The 18,956-nt window shown below is 48.1% G+C and overlaps 1 protein-coding gene across 2 annotated transcripts in view; it reads right to left on the minus strand.

Annotated features, from left to right (window-relative positions):
- The window catches only part of LOC311194394 (calcium-activated potassium channel subunit beta-2), a gene marked incomplete at both ends in the record, with an annotated part of 147,646 nt that overhangs the window by 43,869 nt on the left and 84,821 nt on the right, over window positions 1–18,956 (minus strand). The window contains one exon of one of the 2 annotated variants that reach the window (XM_084267488.1): window positions 6,204–6,259. The exons of the other annotated variant lie outside the window; for it this stretch is intronic. Of the gene's footprint in view, window positions 1–6,203; window positions 6,260–18,956 lie in introns of those variants that run through there. 2 annotated transcript variants of the gene reach the window in all.

Raw genomic sequence — 18,956 nt, forward strand, 5'->3', positions numbered from 1 at the left:
CCTACTTCACCCAGGTAAACAGCCTGTCCTTACAGCCAGGGATGTCTAGCAGGACTTTAAGGGTGTTAACTGCTCAACCTGAGGACTGTGTTGTTCTCAGCTTGATGCTCAACTCTGAAGGCACCTCCCCCAGTAAATGGGTGCATGTGCACTAGTTGCTGTTATTGGATGGGAGCAGCTGTCTGTAGTCCCAGACAGCAGATCTAATGATGCATTGCTGGAGGAGTTCTGGGCTAGGCTGTAGCAATAACTTAATATAACTGAGGGAGCCAATTTTGGAGAGATTACAAACAATTGACAAATAAATGAATCTTCTTTCTATCCTTGGTACATTGCACATATCAGGACTTCTCTAGTTATTTGTGGGTTGAATTTGTTATGGACCACTGTATTCCTTGGCAGGAACAGAAATTTCAGCCTCCAGGTTCATGACCATTAACCATGGTGAAAATCAGAGGTGCATTTGTCTCGCATGATAAGCTTGCCTGTGGAAGTTGATCCACTTACAGTTATGCTTGGGTACTTGTATCAGGTGCCTACAAAGAGGGCCCATCTGGAATGGCTGCGTACTTGTGTGACATGATGGTCCTTCCTGCAGAAGCTGGGTGTTTGTCCTGGAGCAATGCTCCAAACCAGCTTCAGACCTCTGGTGCCCTGGCGGAATTTGCTGTTTCTGGGTTGACAGTGTGGTTGTAAGGATAAAAAGGGAGTGGATTAAACTCACCTCATCCTGTATTGGTGGATTCTGGTAGAGCTTTTCTGCTCAAACCTTTTGCCTTTCTTGCCTTGACCCCTCTGACACTAGTTGCTTGCTGGTCCTTTTGATTTAAGTGTGAAATGGAACAGTCACGGATTGCAGGAGTAAGGATGGGAGCTGAAGCTTTCAATCACTTTATGTGTATGCAAAGGAGACTGTTGCACTTGAGGCAGTGACTACACTAAAGACTACTTTAAATCCTCAAGTGTGGGTACAAGTGCAGGTTGAAGGAGCAGTGTGCTTATGCAATTACTGTGGAGCTCTGATGCTGCTTGAGTGCTCACAGCCCTTGCTAGGGTACAGCTGGGTTAGGTAACTGCTGCCATCTATTTAATGCCCTCACAGAGGGACATGGACACCTGTACCTGGAGAAGGCAGTGGGTGTCTGTCTGGGGCAGTGCTTGGATCCTGAGGGGAGGTTTCTGTTCCAGCAGCACCTCTGCTGCTCTTGGCTGGGAGCGTTGCTTGCTGCTATGGATCAGGAGGCTGCAATCAATTGTGAAAATACCAAGAGTACAGTCTGAGCCCATGAGATCAGGGTGGATGTGTGCTTTGAAGGAAGCACTCAAGAAAAGACATTTTGAAAGAACTGCCTGGTTTATAATCGCTGTGAAGGATTGATGTGACAAAGGACTGTGCTTCCACTGAGTGGAACAGAAAACAAGAAATCAAAGTTTCCAGGTTCAGCTTTCAGCTTGTCTGTTGGCTTGCCTTTGGAGGCAAACCAGCACCTTCCTTCCCTGCTTTGTGCCCCTTGGAGACAAGGCAGGGCTGTCGCTGAGAACAGAGGCGTCCTGTGGCTTTAAGGCTGTACACTGATAGAAAGCTTTGGTCAGTACTCCTATGGAGATATAAAATTATTAATCTGTAAGCACCTAAGCACACCTGTGACACAGCTTTTGGTTTGTGTCTTTCTCTTATGGAGCTGTTGATATTTTTGTAATGCACATCTTAGTGATTAAAAAGGGTCTGTTTTATCCATAACTAGTGATGAATGCAATTAAATGATGTAACTTCTATAACAGTCAGAAGTGGTAGTTAATGGTTTTAACAACTTGGCTGGAGGCTCATTTTGAGATGCTGAAAGCACATCATCCCTATGGTCAGCATGTTGCTACAGCTCTGGAGCTGGTGTGAGGCAGTGCAGAGGGGTAGGAGCTCTGGAGGCCATGAAATGGGGAGCAGAGGGATGAGGGGAGATAGTGGCATGAGGCAGTTTGTGGTGTTAGACATAGTGTCTTAGCCTGGGGATGGCTGGGGAGCTGTCTGGGGAGTATCTGAGCCTGAGCCCTGGGTGGGAAGTCTACTAAGGATGATGGAGCTGGGGAATGCTGAGGGATGAACGTGTGCAGAGGGCTGGAGACAGGGTGAGGGGGCAAGAAAGGTCTTGACTCTGCATGCAAAGACCTTGTGTTGACAGCAAATCCCATCCAGGAGCAACCTTTGCCTCCTAATGCTGACCTGCTAATTGCCGGGAGGCAGCCGGCGGTGCTGAGACCCGACAGGTCTGCTGGCGGCAGCAGGATGCTTTCCAGCATGCTGCCCTGCCTCTGAAACTTCCAGCGCTTCTCAAAACCACGCAGATTTGCTCAGAGCTAATGAACTGTGGATTAGCAGAGGCAGACTTCAGTTTTAAGCAGAATAAGACTGAGCATGTAGGCAGGACACACGGATGGGCTTAAGCTCTTCCTGAGATTTTGCATTTCTTCTTCCCTCAGATGTTTAGTGTCTCCCACCAGCATGTTGGCAGTGGAATTAGAATTAGAAGCAGCCTAAAAAATGGCCAGTTTCCTAAGCCTGTCACATCTCTAGTGTAGAGGGCAATGTTGAATTCAAATAAATCCAGTACAGAAGCTAATTGCTGAGAAACAGTGGGATCTTTCAAAGCTCTAATTAAAGGCAATTTAAAATCTCCACTGGTATTAGCAAGAGCAAAAAAAAAAACCCAACAACCTGCTGCTGGACACATACCAGTTTCTGACCTGAAGGCTGCAGCTGACCTGTTTTAGAAATAGGCAGGGCTGTGCGGAGCAAGTAGGAGTTAGTGATGCTGTGGTAAAGCTATTTGGCCTGTTATCCCTACTGCACACCTCTGGCAACACAGCTGGGAAAGTGGGTTTCTGCTTGTGCTGAAGGGTGAGCACGGTGCAAGTGAAGTCAACTTGATTCAGACCCAGCTGGGAAAGGATATTGCTGTCTGTCTGAAGCACAAGAGTTGTGGGTGTCTGAGGTTGCATCAGGAGTGCAGGTTTACAGTTCTGCAATAAAAGCTTTACCTAAATGACAATTAGGTTGCTACCTGACTAACTTCATACTTTCCATCTTCATTTCTAGTGAAGCCCCTATTGAAATCACACCACCTTGTACTTCTGTAAACACCTGAATGTTCAATCCAGCAATGTTGCCTGTATGTGGGGATGGAGAAGGGAGTCCCTGGCCACGCAAGAGCTTTGCTGCTGGGTTCAACTGTTACTAAAACTGCTCCTGTAAAAGTGAATCGCTACAGTTGCACTGTGCTAGCTGTGCTGTAGACCTGTAGTTAAACGCATACTAAAATCCTAGGGTCAAGCCACCTGGTAGTAAATAAATGGTCCACAGTGTAGCTACTGCTGTGATGCCCCACTGAGGGAGGCAGTACTGTTCCAAGGGGCTGCTGTGCCCAGAATAGTAGTGCTAGTGGCTTGCATCTGCATAGGGAGGATGCTCATTGCATTTAAAGAGGGTTGTGAGCCCAAAGGCGTTGCTCAGCCCACTGCAGACCTGCAGTGTCCCAAAGGGAGACTCAGGGGAGTGGAGATGTCTGTCGTATATCTCGCCAGGTTCCATTTCAAGGGTGCTCACACAGACCCCTTGGAGTGGGTTTTGCTGCCTCTGCCCTTTATCTGAAAGGGTCTTACAAGCACCAGTACTTCTGTTTGTAGCCTCCAAACAAGCATGCAAAACCCAGGAGGTTCGCTTGCTACCACTGTCACTCTGCCCACACAACATGCAGTACCAGGTTATCGATACGCTTATCTACCAAGTGCTCCTTAAAGGTTAAGGCAAGAAAAGTTGGGTTGTTCTGGATGTATGCAATGCTCCAGCCTGCTAGGTTGCCTCTGGACTCTTGGGTAGTAGCCTGGAAGGCAAGGTTCAGTCCTCGGCATCAGGGTCCCTCTGACACCCTGCCAACTGGCATGCAAAGTGGCACGGAGAGGGCATGGCTTCTCCGGCTTCCTTAATTAGAAATAAGAGACATTTACCAGCTCTGAAGGTGGGAAGGGTGCTGAGGCCTTCTGCTTTCCTTTCCCATTGCGGTGCTCCTTGTCTCTCTTGGGCCCCATGTTGCAAATCCTACGCTCTCATCTGAAGAGCACTGGCTGTGGGCTCCCTCCAGAGCCCGTTGATGCAATCTGGGTCATTTGGAGAAGCTTGTCAGGAAGGCTCCTGCACCTCCCTGCTGTGCTGGTGCTGAGTTTTGCCTTCCAGGGTGTGTGAGGGGCTGGGCTGGTCCTGAGTCCTGCTCCCAAACCTGGCTTGCTCAACCCACTGCAGTCTCAGACTCCTGGCGTGCCTCCTGGGGTGACAGGCTGAGGTAAGGTGATGTGGAGGGACAGAGAGAACTCCCTATGGGATCCATCTGCCCACTTTTTTGGGTGGGGAGAAGTCAACGGCTGAAGCTAGCACAGAGCATCCCTGAGAGGCAAACCACACCTGCCCTCCCAAGGGCTTCTGGTGAATAAAGGGATTTTTAGCAAGGCAGCAAAGCCCCCCTGGGAAAAGAAGGGATTTCAAGTGGGACTGAGTGGATTATGGCAGAGCTAATCTGTATGGCAGTTTCATAAGTTTCCCCAGTGCTCGGATGCCACATTCAGCAACAGACATTATATGTGCTGAGAATAGCTGATATCTCAAATACCATGTAAGAATATAAGCATACAGAGGTCTGGAGCAAACTAGAGCTGTTTCTCTTTGCTTTATCTGTGGCAATCTTTTCCCCATCCTAACACTGATATAGTACTAAGGGGCTGGACATGCTGCCAAGCATCATGGCTTGGTGGAAGCCACCTTCCCCTAGTCGTTTACATTACTCATGAATCCCACCTTTGTCCTTTACCTTATTCTAGATATTTACACAGTCAAACTTGACTCCAAAGCCAGTGTTTAGACCATTGACCACCACCACCTCCTTTAATGTAGTCAGAATTCACAAGCAAAGGCAGGTGCTCCTCCAGCCCATGGACTATGCTGTTCAGAGCAGCTCTTCTGTGTAGCAGAAGTCATTGAAGTGAGAGATTTCCAAGGCTTTGCAGATTAATACTTGCTGCAAAGCAATGGAAGTGAAGGCTTATGTTTCTAGCTGGATGCTCATTTTTTTTCAGTTGCGAGCTTTTATCCATGTTATATAAATGCTCCCTGCCTCAGTTTCTCCATGTGCAAATCCATAACCTGTCTGCTCTTCTTGGATTAAAAGCTCTGTGCAAGATATTCTTCATGTTCTAGCAGCTGCTGCTTGTACACATTTGGAAAAACAAAGCCTGAGTGCTTTCTGGGGAATATGAATATCCTAAATCAGCCCAAGGCTGGGGTGGTGGCACAGCATGATGATTGTAAGCTGGGGAGTGCCTGGAAGTTTGTGCGCTGCCTGTGGGACACTTGGGTGCAGTTACTGTCTCAACCTGTCTGTTTAAATGCAAATAAATTACTTCAGCTTTACCCTAAAGTGGATAAAAATCATAAATATGAAGCTGAGCCCACAGTGCATGAAAGCTGGAAGCCTGCTGTGATTTGCTGCTAGTACACTTAATTTCCCTGGCACACTGGGCAGCGCAGCAAGCAAGCACTGCATGAGCCCCTGTGCGAAGTTGTGAGGGGGGACAGACAGACAGGGAGTTACTCGTGGGCTGTGAGCTGGGCTTGGAGCTTCCTGACAATTTTTTTTCTGTGCTGCTGAGAGCAGCTTGCTGGTGACAAATGTTTCTCATGCCCCCTTCCCTACCTTGTTTCAGTCTCTATCCCATTATTCTGGAATGTTTTGCTTTCCAAATGAGAGGCCCACAGTGTATTCAAGTCAGTTGTTTCCCTGTCACAACATTACAATACACATCACTAAAACATTCCTGCAAGCCTCCAGCTTCAGCCCACGAATGCTACCAACAGCTCATTCATTCCTCGGGTGAGCAAGTGTAATTCATATCCTGCTTGGAACTTCATACCCCTGGCTGTGAACCGCCCTTCACTGGGATACTGGGGTAATGCCTGGCTTGCGCCAGCCCTGGTTGGACATAACTGCCCTAGGAAATACTTTTCCAGGGTGCACTTAGCAGGAAACCTGAGCTTGCTCTAACACACGCTGTAGCGTTTGCTCCCCAGTACTTCACGACAGCCCAGCTAAGCTCTGGGCACCAGCCCGGTCCCGAACGCCTCGGCGCATCCTGCAGCTCCCCCCGGTAAGGATCAGGTTTACCTTAGCAGCAGCGGAGCAGCAGCGCCCAAAATGGAGATTTCAATGGGATGTGGCAGGGAGATTTCTCCCTCTCATCTACATACTTCTATAGTTTCCACCTTAGGGAAAACAGCCTATCATGCAAGGAGGAGGTTTCTGTGTATCTTGCCACTCGATGTCTCCAAATATTTCTCACTGCTCTTGCAGTTCCCAGGCAGTTTTAATTACTCTGTTTTTAAATAGAAGCGAAGCACAAGTGTTCAGTAATTATTCAGGAACAAGTCACCAGAAGGAAGCGGGCACAAAGACCCTCCAAATAAACTCAACCCCCAAAAGTTGAGCTTTCTCTCTCCAAACTTTTTGTGATGCTCCTTGTAATCCCCACCTTCATAAAGGCTCCTCTTCCCGTCCACTCTGCCTGTGCATCCCTGGCTGCCTGGGCTCCTCTGGGGCATGACTGCCATCCCCGTGAGGGCAGGATGCTCAGCGAGGAGTCGGTGCCTTTGTTGTCACTTGGCAAAATCCATCCTTCTAGCCTCCTCTTCAGAAGAAAACTGTGGGGGTCAGGCAGGAGAGTGGGGTTGGGGCAGCCCCTCTATTGTGCCAAGACCACAGTAGGCATAGGGATAGGCAGTACCTGGCTGTGCAACCGTTACTTTCCCAAACGCCAGGGCTGTGCGGAAGCACGCCTGCAGCTCTTTGTCCAGTGCTTGCTTGACCCTGCGTATCCTCGCTCTTGCTGGTGTGAAATCAGGGGCTTCCCAGCCTGTGCCTCAGTCACCTCCATCAGACCACTCTGTCCTTGGGTGGTATTTGCTTTTCTGAGTCAAGAGCGTGCTGGAGAGACGCTCCCGTTCGTCTCAGGCTGCTCACTGATCTCCCACGCTGTGCGCCTGCTATTTGCTCCTATGGCAAAAATAAAAGCTGCTTTCACTGGCATGGTCCACAGTTGGTTGTGATAGGATCCTTTTTTTTTTCCCTGTTTAAAATGTAAGGTCTCATGAATTAAGAAGCTACAGCCTGTCTAGATCTTACACCAGTCAGTGTCTGATTCATCAGAGAATCTCCTTGGTAACTAGCTGTTCCTCTCCGGTGATTTGTTACAAAAAAGCTCTCCCAATTTAAAGATAAAATACAGTGAAAGCAGAAAGAGGAGCTATGCCATACAGACACCTTCTGCAGGGACATAAAGCCTTGTGTGCGTGCAGCTATACTGGGTATTTTCTGATGTGTGTGGGAAGCAGCATCTCTGTGAAACAGCGTGGCATCACCCCACCAGTGGGAAACATGTCCTGGCTGCCCCATCTCTGCTAAAGATCATTTTTGCTGCTCTGGGCCAGTAACCCCATCTGCAGGGTAAACAATCCCCCAGGAGATGGTGTTGGCATCTAACAAGGAGCTTGGCAGTTCATGCTTTAATAAGCCAGATTTCTGGCCTTGTGTGGGACTGGTCGCCAATTAAAGACTCAGAGAGAAGGTGACTTTCTGCAGGAGGTGTGCCTGGCGTGTTTGATGCTGCCTTGTAGCCCTCCTGTGCTGGAAATGAGCTCCCACTCCCTGACCCCCTTGGTGCACAGCAGAGCTTGGGTGGCTGTTTGAGTTGGAGGCAAGGTGAGTGCTAAAGGTTTGTGGTTTGCTTTTTTCTGTGAACTAGCGTTGCTGGAAAAGTTGGTCCAAGGTTGAGGCTGGGGGCACTTGGTGTTTGAAGTAGCTGGTAATTGTGTTCAAAGAGTTGGTGTGAAGAGTTTGACCCATGAATGCCCAAGGCTAGGAAGTCCCCAGAGCTGCTTGAAGTCACAGAGGGATGAGAGAATGGTAAGGGGCTAGGAACATGTTTTCATGTTGCATATATCATCCTTCTATCCGTGTTTTCTTACTGGTCTTGTGCCCTCTCTGTTCCATGTCCTAGTTCCTCTGAATTAATATAGCAAACAGCAACAGGCCTATGAGGTGTCTTTTATCTCTGCAAGAGGCTTTTGAGCTTGCCCTTGAAGCCCACCCACCCCAGAGAAGCCCTTGGCAGCTGGAGGAACACTCCTGTGCCAGCTCCAGCAGCCAGGTGTCTGCGTTTTGGGACAAAATCTGGTTTCCCACAGGGTCCTGTGGCATCTCTAATGTCTGGGCAGGATTGACCCAGGATGGTGTGCTCTGTCTGGGGGGCCTGATCCACCCCTGCTCAGATACAGACCTGTGGCTTCAGGGTATTCAGATCTTAGGGGGCAAAAGCTCAGTAAACTCACTGCCTGTACCTACAAATCCTGAAGTGCTCAAACCTCTGTTTACTGAGTGATGTGGGCAAGAGCAGACTGGTTCTGGTAAATGAGGGTTAGGATGGTCAGGCTCCTATTTGGTATGGTTGACCCATGTCAGGAACAGAAGCTCATCTTGGGTAGGGGATGGGTTTTACATAATCAAATATAAGTGAGACCTGACTGACCCTCCTCAACTGGGAAAAAAGGGGTAGAGAGATGCTTGCCCTTCCTCATCCAGCTCTGCAGCTGTGGGTGCTGAGCTGTGGGAGGGCAGGTATCATTCTGACATGCTGCGTGGCCAGGGCTGCTGTTTCAGGCCTGAAGGGAAATACCAAGGAAGCCTCTTTCCTCCTCCTCCTCCCTGCCTTTTAGCTTCTTTCTAAAGCTTGAAAGGAAGACCAAAGCCTTTGCAGCTATCAGATCTCCATCCCTGTGCCTCTTGGTGGGAGGGAAGTGGAGAAGATGACTGAGCCTCTGATGGGAGGGATACATCCCGACTGACTTAATTTCCAGGCTCCCTCAATGGTGGGAAGGGTGGAGGGAGGTCAAGTCCAGCAGGGCTGGTGCTTGGTGTTGGAGTCCCAAAGTGCCATTCTGTGACCACGGTGTGACTTAAGTCACCAGGCTGAGAAAAGCAGGCTTGCTTTTGTTTTTCCCAGGGATAGCAGGAGCAGCATCTCCCCCAAGCAAAATGTCGGGGAAAAGCCTGTGTGCCGTGTCCCACTGCATGACTCTGCTGAGCAGGGGATGCTCCTTGGAGCTGGTCCTGCCCCATGTAAGTGATGGGCAGGCCTGAATGAAGACAGACTGTTTAGCTCAATGAAGCTCTGGAGCAGAGGGGCAGAGCTCAATTTTTAACGTTACACATTTTGATCACACTATTGTGGCTTGGAGCTTGGCAAGGGGACAAGTGGAAAAGTATCAGAACCTGCTTAATTCTCACCCCCCACCCAGTGCCTGCAGACAGCATCTCCTCAGCTCTGTTACAGCCTGTCTCAGGTGGTTTTGGTTACAAATTCATATTTATTAAAAAAAAAGCTTCTGCACAGTATTCTGCTGATCCAACCTCCTTTGCAATGTGTTGCTATTTTGGGAAACAGAGCAAAGGTGGCTGCAGCTATTTTTATAGCAGGGGAAGGTGCATGGCTGCGGGCGCTGGCAGTCTGAGGTGGGCATGGGGATGGGCACAGGGATGGGGCTGCCTGCCTGAGGGTAGCAAGCACGGCCTGTGATCAGCCATGGGTGTTGTGGCTGTTTGGGCTTTTCTGTGTCTCTTCTTTATTTTTCCTCCAGTCGCTGGTCTAATCCTGAATCAGATTTGGAATAAAAGGAATGGCAGTGGCAGTTAAAAAAAAAAAGAAAATCCTGGGTGAGTGTTTTTTATGAATTGGATCTCCTGAGATGAAAGTTTCATTGCTGCGAAACAACGAGCCTGCCACGCTCTCGATAGTACAAATGGGTTTCATTTGTATTAGGAAGATACAAGCTTATTATTTTTAGTCTGTTCCTGTAGCACCAGGAATGTTTAATGTGATAATCAATGTAATTGAGGAACTGAAAGTACAGAAAATGGCAACACGCTCAGGGTGATAATGACTACAACCCTAGCACTGCCAAAAGGGACCCAGGGAGGCTATGGGTGAGGAGAAACACTGGGATCCTGAGCATGGGTGACCCCACATCATGTCAGGGGCTGTGGGAGCAGCTTGCAGGAAGACACTGGGCAGCTCCAGTGTAGCCCTTGGGTGCCAGTGGGATGGACCTGGTCCTGAGCACTCAGCAAGGGGGGCACTGACGGACAGCTTTGCTGGAACAACACAGAGACAAGGAGCTGCTGCCTTCTCATCTGACCCCAAGGGCTTGGATGGGGCAGTGTCCCCTCCTGGGGTCTGGTGAGAGGAAGGACATCCTCCTAGTAATTCTATTTGCTTAAGCAGGTCTTCACTGAGTGTATAGGTCCACAGTTTGGCCAGCTCTATGGCTTTTTTTCCCCTCTGATGTATCAAAAGGTGCATTTTTGAACACTAAACACCACCCCACCCACCCCAGCCCCCACCCCTGCACATTCCCTCCTAAATAAAAGCTTGCTAACACTTTTCAATTAAATGCTTCAGATCCTCTAACACAGAGAAAACACAACATTTCCTCTCCAGCCTGGTGCTTGGAAATGGTGAAGTTGTTTTGCGAAGATCTCCCTCCCCAAAACTCAGCCTCCAGTGAGCACCCACCTGGAATATTTTTAGCCTGAGTTCCGTGGAAAACACAAGCTGCAAACTTGCTGGAGGATTTGCCAGCTGTAGGTGGGTCACCTACAGCACTTTGGCCACCCCTCGCATGAGCATGGCTACATGGGGCTCCCATTCTGGATTTGGGGAGCTGCTGGCTGCCACCTGCCACGTACCAAATTCACCCTCTCTCGTGCCTCCTGGCAATTTCACTGCTAATTTTAGTCTTTGTGACACATGGGTCGGTTTTTTTCTGTTTGCTGGTGATTTACTGTGTGCATTAGTCCGTAGAAGTGGTGGCTGGGAGGAAGGTGGTTTGTTAGCTCTGCACGGACCGCAGCTCCCAGGGCAGGAGAGAGGCCTGGGGTGAGGAGGCTGGATGCAGGGCAGTGCAGCTGGGTGGCGATGGGTGAGAAGAAACACCTGGGACCCTGGGGGGACTGAATATATTTTAGGTGTAGCCTCCAAGTTTGCTAAATTCAGGGCAAACCTGAAAGAAAGGACAGCCTGCAAGGGTGCAGATGGGTTTGTTTTCAGCCCTCTCTGGTTTAAATTGTTTCACTTAGAGGAGGGACGTTTTCTCTGTTAGAAAAGTTGCCTTATTCTGTTGGCTTTCTAATAAATCATGGCTTTAGAGCCCACAAGCTGTTTGGTACGTTCCCTTTGGGGCAGCGCTGCTGGAGCTGCCCTCCTGTGCTGGGACAGGCTCCTGGCTGGCAGTGTTAGGAAGCCAGACAAGCCAGGCTGGATCATTCCATGAACTCCCTTCAGCACAGGCAATCACTTGGGCCATGCATTATGTTTTAGCCTGCTGCAGTCACAGGGTACTTGCTGAGAGGGGAGACGGATGCTGGAGCTGAAGGTACAGCGGTGTGATGCATCAGCTGCAGCCTGCATGCTCCTACTGCAATTGCTTACATTACAGAACAGTTATCAGGGTTTCAGATTCCAATGGCGTTTTGAAGGCTTTACATGCCTGAGGGTTTTCCATTTGCAGAGATGTTTCTTTTATCATACCTGCTTGCCTAATAACTCTACTGTTTTAAACACATGGAGGTGTTTTAGAAAGCTATTTGTGATCTTTGCCCAAACAAAGGCAAGCCTGCCAGCTCCTTGCAGAATACCTGCTCCATCACAAGCTGCTCCTCAGGCCTGATTGAAGTTTTGTGCAGGTTTAATGAGGTAAAACCCCCATGCAGCATTTCCTGGTCCCTTTTCTTATTTTTTTGGCAGCACATCCTTGAGCTGGCTCTGGTGCTCGCTCTATCACTGCAAAACCATCAGCTTTTCCCTGTTGGTCCAACCCCTCTGGGAGCAGTAGTAAATTCTCACCCCAAATAAAACACACATCATTCTTGCAGCCCAATGCTGGTGCTCTGCAGACAGATTGGCTGAAAGGGTGGGAAGGGTGAACTTTCTCCATCAGCTGCTAAAGAGCAAGTTAGCTGGTGGTATGTTGAGGTGGTGCTGTGTTGGAGAGCTGTGTGCTGGGACAGGGCTTCAGGCAGATCCAGCCCAGCCCAGTAGTGCTAAAAACTGAACTGGGGCCTGTTGGAGGAGCTAATTTGGACAACCCTTGTCACTTAGGAAGGGAGAGACTTTCTGCAGAGGGGGCTATGTCCAAACCTGACAATTCAGCACCTGCCAGGATTGCCACAGTTCTCTTCAACAACATCATCAGGCAACTGTTTATCACACAACTGTTTATCACATGCAAAACGCATAGGAAACAGCACGGGTAATTTCCATAGTAACCATAATAATAACCTTCCTATGTAGGGATTCAAATGTCAGTGACGCACACTTGGTGCCACGTACATACGTGTCCTTTCATAAAGCACATATGCTCCTGGCAGCCAGTGTTTTGTTTCTGGGCTTGTGCTGCCTGGCTCCTAAACACAAAGCCTTGATTACTCATGTGTAATACCTTTGCGTTAGACACACGCCTCTGTAACATCTTTAAGGTTATGTAGTATTCTGTTTGCAGCCCCTTTTATAAATAATAACACAAAACACTTGATGCTAAATTTGGCTGTCAGCAAGCAAACTCCAGGAAGCAAAATGATTACTATCACTATTATTTGCACTGTTCCTAAATCCATTAATTTGCTCGTTGCGGCGTTAGGTAATGAACACTCCTGCTGCAAGGTCACAGTTCCGTTTTACATCCAATAACCATCTTTTCTCATGTATGATACATGAAGCATATTTCTTGCTTAGGGCGTAATGTTTTATTAAAATTATTTTCCTTTGTTCTTTCTTACAGATTGTCTATTATGACTCTAAAGATTGCCTGCATGACATCTCTTTTTAAATTCAATGCATAATTATGTAAACCAGAAATTCGTCTGATGCTACATTAATAAACCTCTCATGATTTCCTTTGAGCAGGGGGGACGTGCTGCTATTATTTACCAGACACCATGGATTTAGCTCAGCCTCGCGGAATTTCGCAGTCACTGGTACGCGTATCGGGTATGGGCAGAGCAGTGATGGAAATATTGTCAAGGCAAAATGGCTCAGTTCAAGCCAAAAAGACTAATGGAAGTAGCAAAAATAGTAAAGATGGGAAAGCAAGAAGTACTGGAACAAGTATCTGAGAGGGAACCTGGTGGGAAAGGTTCAGTGGCTGCAGATGTGCCCAGCTGAGTGTTGCCCCAGGTTAACTTGCAAGGTGATGGATGTCTTGGGAACAGGCAAGTGCTGAAGGAAAGAGCTGGTGTCCCTGGACCAGGTCTGCTTGTGGAGCTGAGCTGCTCTCAGGTGTCTTGGAGAATCATTGATGTACTGCAGCTCTGGCTTGTGCTTAAGGATGGTTATGCAATCCTACACCTTTGTTCAAATTTTTTTTTAAAACTTTGGCAATGCAAATCACCTCAACCCTCTCGTAGCAGCACAAAACCAGTTTTGATTGACTGACCCTGTACTCCTTGATCTGCTTCATCCCCTTCAGCTGGTCTTGCCTCACCTCTGGCTCTTCCTTTGAACCCAATGTTCCCTTGATTGGCTATAAGGATCTCTTGCTGTGCTGCCCAGCGTCCTCACCAGCCCCTATGCACAGGTGTCTCTGGTTCCCCCAGCTCCTAAATACCCACACATACTGTCCCGAGAGGTAGTTTCACTGTCTCCTTGATGTGGCTGGAGGAGTCTCAAGGATGTCTGTAACCTTTGTTAGCATCCACTGCGCAAGGACAGAGCAGAAAAGTGGTCCTCACACCCTAAATGTGGCTCTGAATTGGCAGGAGGTAAGTGCCACTGTTCTGGTGTCACAGGTAGAAAACCTGCCAGGTGGCAGATGTTAAGTGTTTGGCTCAAGGTCACAGCATGTATCTTTGAAATAGCTTGATAAACACTTCATTCTCTGCAAAGGATGTGCTTTGGGCTGTGATCTTATCCTCTAAAAAAAGCTGAGGTACTTTCCTCTTCTTTCATTCTAATCCAGTGGTATTGCTTGTGCTTGTTATTAAATGGAAAATCATTAACTTTGCCCTCTGATGTATGTTTTTAATTTCTTTATTTGTAATGAGTCCGGTGCTGTAGCGGCAGGAGTGAAATATGGGTAAAAGCTGTTCGGCGTTCATTACTGTCCACTTCTTACACAGCGTTAACAGCAACGTGCCTAATCTTTGAGGCTGTTGTGGGAAGCACTGTGCTCCTTTCCAGAAGTGTGATTTGTGTTTTAGCCTTTCGCTCAAGCCGCCTCTTAAGGGTTCTGAAGTGCTGGAAGAGAATTGAATGTAGCGCCCTTGTTCTCCAACCCTGCGCCACGTAATTGGGATTCCAGTCAATCAACTTGCCTTGTCTCTTTGTGTTTGCTGGGCAGTGCAGGGAAGGACACCTCGTACACCTCATTTCCACAGGGACTGTGATAATTTTGTGTTAGAACAACAGGTCTGTCAGCCGTTATTGCTCTTTTAACAGAGGAGTTTTAGTTAAATGCCCTGTGTCACTTGCTGCCACTGAGGCTCTGCCTCCCCTTATGTGGGATGGACTCCCAGGTCTGTGAGGTGCTTTTCCTCACCTGTCCATTGCAATAACCACACACTGCAGCTCTTGTTGATCTTTGGCTCTCTGGAAGATCAGACGTGTAGTTTATCAAAGCTAGCCATCTGGGGCAAAAGCATGACAGGAAAATCAAGTTGCTATTTGTCAGTGCTGTGAGACTTGCCTCAATGCCATCTCTGGGTTGCATGCCTTTCTTCAGGCCAAGGGGATAGACTCACTGGTCTGAAACACTGATTTTTTTGACACACCGCACTGTTGCTTTGGGTGTGTCCTGGGTGCACAAGCTGAGGGGCTGGACACATCCCCACTTGCAGATCTTGGCGCAGACCGGGGAGCAGCCAGTCTGATGGTTTGTGGCTTACAAAGCTATCTGCATTTAATGACTTCTCTGGCTCAGCAGCAGGATTAGGTGCACTTTAGGCCTTTGGCATCGTACTGAATGCCTCTGGTATGAAGATCAAAGGAGAAACTAGCTGCCAGAAGTTAAAGGCTGTTGGTCTCTCTCCTCCTGACTCTTTAAAGTGTGATGTAGTGTGTTCTTTCAGAGTAGGTGGAGAGCTGAGAACTTTGTTAATGCCCTGAGATATGCACAGATGTAAGCAGGAGATGCTGTCTGCTTCTCTGTGAGCCCTCTAAGGCTGTGCAGGAGTGGGGTGAAGTTGCATGGTAAACTTGGGAATCTGTGTGTGACCTTGCTGCTAAAAGCTCCATCTTGCTGCACCAGGGGATACTGCTGAACTTGTGTGTGAACTCTTAATTTTTGCTGTTCTTAGGCCACTGAATGAGCAGCTGTGGAAGCCAATGGGTTTAAGCACAGGGATTCACTCTTAGGTGTAATTTACTACTGGGTTTTTTAAAGGTGGAAATTCTGGTAACCTGTGCAGGGGGTCTGTGTGGGGACCAGACCCTCCTCTGTGTGCAGGTTGGAAGCCCACCTCTTCTGGGGTCTGTGTGCTGTGGCTGGCTGGGGTTGCCTGGCTTTGTGCACAGCAGGCAGTGTGCATTGCCAGGGTGGCTCTGACACCTCTCTGAAAGGGGCAGCTCAAGTATTGTTTCCAGCTGGAACATGCTGGCACGCATTTGCAGGGGCCTAAACTGGTGTCATGTAAGAAGCTGCTTTTGTGCTAAACCCCCCCTAGCTAAAGCATTTCCCAACACTGGGGATAGGTCATGATTTGGCAGGAGAGTGCTAAGGGAGCTTATGGGCTTTACCAGCTCCATCCTGCTGGGACCATGCCATCCTCCCCTAGCAGCTCTGTGGCTCCTTGAAACCAATTTAAAGAACAGGAGAGAGCTGTGTCGCTGTGTGTTAGGGCAGATTGTAGGAGATGAGATTTGTGGGAGAGTTCAGAGCTGTCCTGCCTCAATCTCTTAATTTTGTATGCTGCAAAAGGAGCTCTCTTGGACCTCCCTGGATCAGGCAATGGAGAGAATGAGCTGCCTACCAGCCTGTGTGAAGGCTGGACAGCTTGCTTGTTCGCTGCATGATGCATCATGTCACCACTTACGTTCTGCATGCAGGAAATTGGAAGTGTGGATTATTGACCTTTCCCATCCTTGCTTGGCAGGGAGATGATGCTTGCTGTCACAGCCAAGCCTGCAATCTCCTGACCCAGTGGCTTTGGTGGGAAAACTTGGAGGGAGGGATGTTGGATCCTGCTCTATCTTGCTTCACTAATTTTCTACTGGTTTCTTGGTTTTGTTTTTGTGTCCAGTTTGGGATGTGTGTCAATTTTGGTCAAGAAAACGGAGTGATAAAGAACATGAATTACAGCACCCTGAGGGGCAATTGGGGACCAAGCTGGGGGCTAAATACACACTCCGGTGGTAACACAAGCACTTTAGCAGTACAACAACTCACATATAAATGTGCTTTGTAGAAAATCCCTACTTTAAACCTTCCTCTCTGCTACACCCCTGATAAATGTAGCCCTGATTCAGTAGAATGATGTTTTCCCAAAGCTCCCATTGCATCTGTCTCTGCTGAATTCATATACAGAAGTTTATATGAATAAATGAATTGCTAAAATTCCCACTGAATTTAGTTATCAGAGAAGCCTTTCTAATAAAGATAACGTACGTCAGCAGAGCTGGCAGGGGTTTTACTGGGGCGATTTTTCATTGAGTCCAGAGTAGATGTTCTTTGATAAATCTTGTCAGTGCTGTCACCCTTGCTCTTAATGGTGTGAATAGCCATTTAGCTTGCAAAACAGCAGAGCCGCTCAGCAGCTCATGGGTTTTGGCATCATGTGCTCAAGCATTCTTCAGTCTTCCCTGTCTTTTGCTGATCTCTCTATGACTAATTCACTAACTTTTTTTGTAATGCAAGAGAGGCTCCTGCAATGCATCTTTTAACCTCTGCTGTTCAGAGCCTTAGGATGGATGCTGCCTACCTTCACTGCAGGATGTGATCAGTGCTGCAGTTTACCTGGCTGCGTTATCAGTGTAGGTGGAGTCACCACTTTGTTCTTACAGCATCTGTGCAGTTTGGTTTTTATCTTTCGCTTTCAGAAGCTTTTGAGTCAGACTTCAGCTGTAGCTCTGGACCAAATGGAAGTCTTAGAGATAAACCACGCTCTGTATTTTTTGCGCATAGTCTCGTGTAGCAGGTTCATTCATTAGAGGGGATGCTGCTCCTTGCTGAGCCACCACCAGCTAGTTGCGTATCTCTGGAGCATCAGAGTTTGTCTCATTGAGACCCACAGACTGAGGCTGCGAGTCTGCAGCTGCAACATATGCTTGCTATCCCAGTGACAATGACCTTGCTTTCCTGGCTGAGCCAGAAATCTCTGCTGTGTAACACAGGATGTGCACCCTGCAGATGGTGACAAGGAGGAGATTTGGAAACCATGAGCCTGTGCCTCATACCCAGGACTAGTGCTTGTGTGTCTTCCTTGCCACGTGCTGCGCAGGACTGGTGGATCTTAGTCCTCATGGTGTGTCAGCCTCATGGCAGCATGTGATGGGAGATTCTATTTATTTATTCATTCTTTTAAAATATCTGCTGCTGATCTTATATGTCAACAAACTCTGGTGTCTGCAGCAGAGATGATGTCTTAATGAGTTGGTTAGCATCTGCTGAGATCCCGGCAGAAATACTGAAATGAGTGAATGCCACACAGTTTAGTGAGACCCACGTATCAGCTTTATCTAATACCGACCTTGCAAGAAGTCCTTGGATGCTGTGAGCTGGCTCTTATTGCTAGCAGAGAAAATAAAGTTGAAGCAGTTTATACCAGCTGAGCACCTGGTCATTATATCTAATGTTGTAAAAGCTGCTGTGGAAGCACAGGCTAAAATGGCTATTCATCTTTGATCCTTCATGAATACGAGAGACTCCAGTAATCTCCAAGATTAGGGTTATAGAGTGCTCAAATTTTATCTACAGCCTTCTAAACCCTGTTTACAAAATGTTTTAGTTCAAAGAGGCAAGTACTGCACATGCAGCATTGTGTGGGTCTCCCCTCCTTCACAGTGACTCCTTCAAGCTTTTAAATGTGAGTGGTGTCTTGAATGTCTGACTTTGTGATGCTCTGGGGACTCTGAGGGGAAGGTCAGCACTGCTTGGCCCCAGTGCCTGGTACCCCCAGGGAGGCGGGAGCTGGGGAGGGGACACCGCACACTTACTGATTCACCCATCCTCGGGGTGCAGGGATGAGCCAGACTGGGTTTTAGAGATGGGGTAAGGCTGTGTTAGAGGAATATGCTGTTCTGTGAGAGTGGGGTGAGTGGCTTTGCTCTCAGCTGGCTTTGTGGTGCAAGGCTGGGGAGGTGGCAAAATGCGACAACATGATCAAGATAGTAGGGGGCACAGTTGCAGGCTCTTATTTTCCAAACCGACATATCGTCCAGCCATTGTTTATAGGTTCCCTGTGTATAAATACCTGGCTTATAAAAAGCAATTAATGAGAAGGCTTTAAAATGTCAAAGCAGAAAGCCACCGAGGCTGGTAGCCAGCTTCTCCTCAGCTGCCACAGGCCAAGTCTGGGATTGCTCCTCAGGCTTCAGTGGAGTGACAGTGGGTTTACTCAGGCACATTGCACTACTAGACCATCAAGAGAAAACAGAGTTTAGACTGCAAAGCAAAACAGGGAGAATTTTGTGGTTTGCTTGCAAAAGTCCTTGTTCCTTGAAAGTCTACTCTGGTCTCATGCATGATAATGGAAAAGGATGGGTATGGTAAAGGTTGGGGTGCTCCAGTGATGGATGGAAAACTTCTCTCTCAACTTGTAGCAGTAACACCATGCCTTTGTTCAGGAGTTTCTTAGGAAACTATTTGCATCCCTCCAGAA

Source organism: Gallinula chloropus (assembly GCF_964237585.1).
Source record: "Gallinula chloropus genome assembly, chromosome: 8".
Lineage (NCBI taxonomy): Eukaryota > Metazoa > Chordata > Aves > Gruiformes > Rallidae > Gallinula > Gallinula chloropus.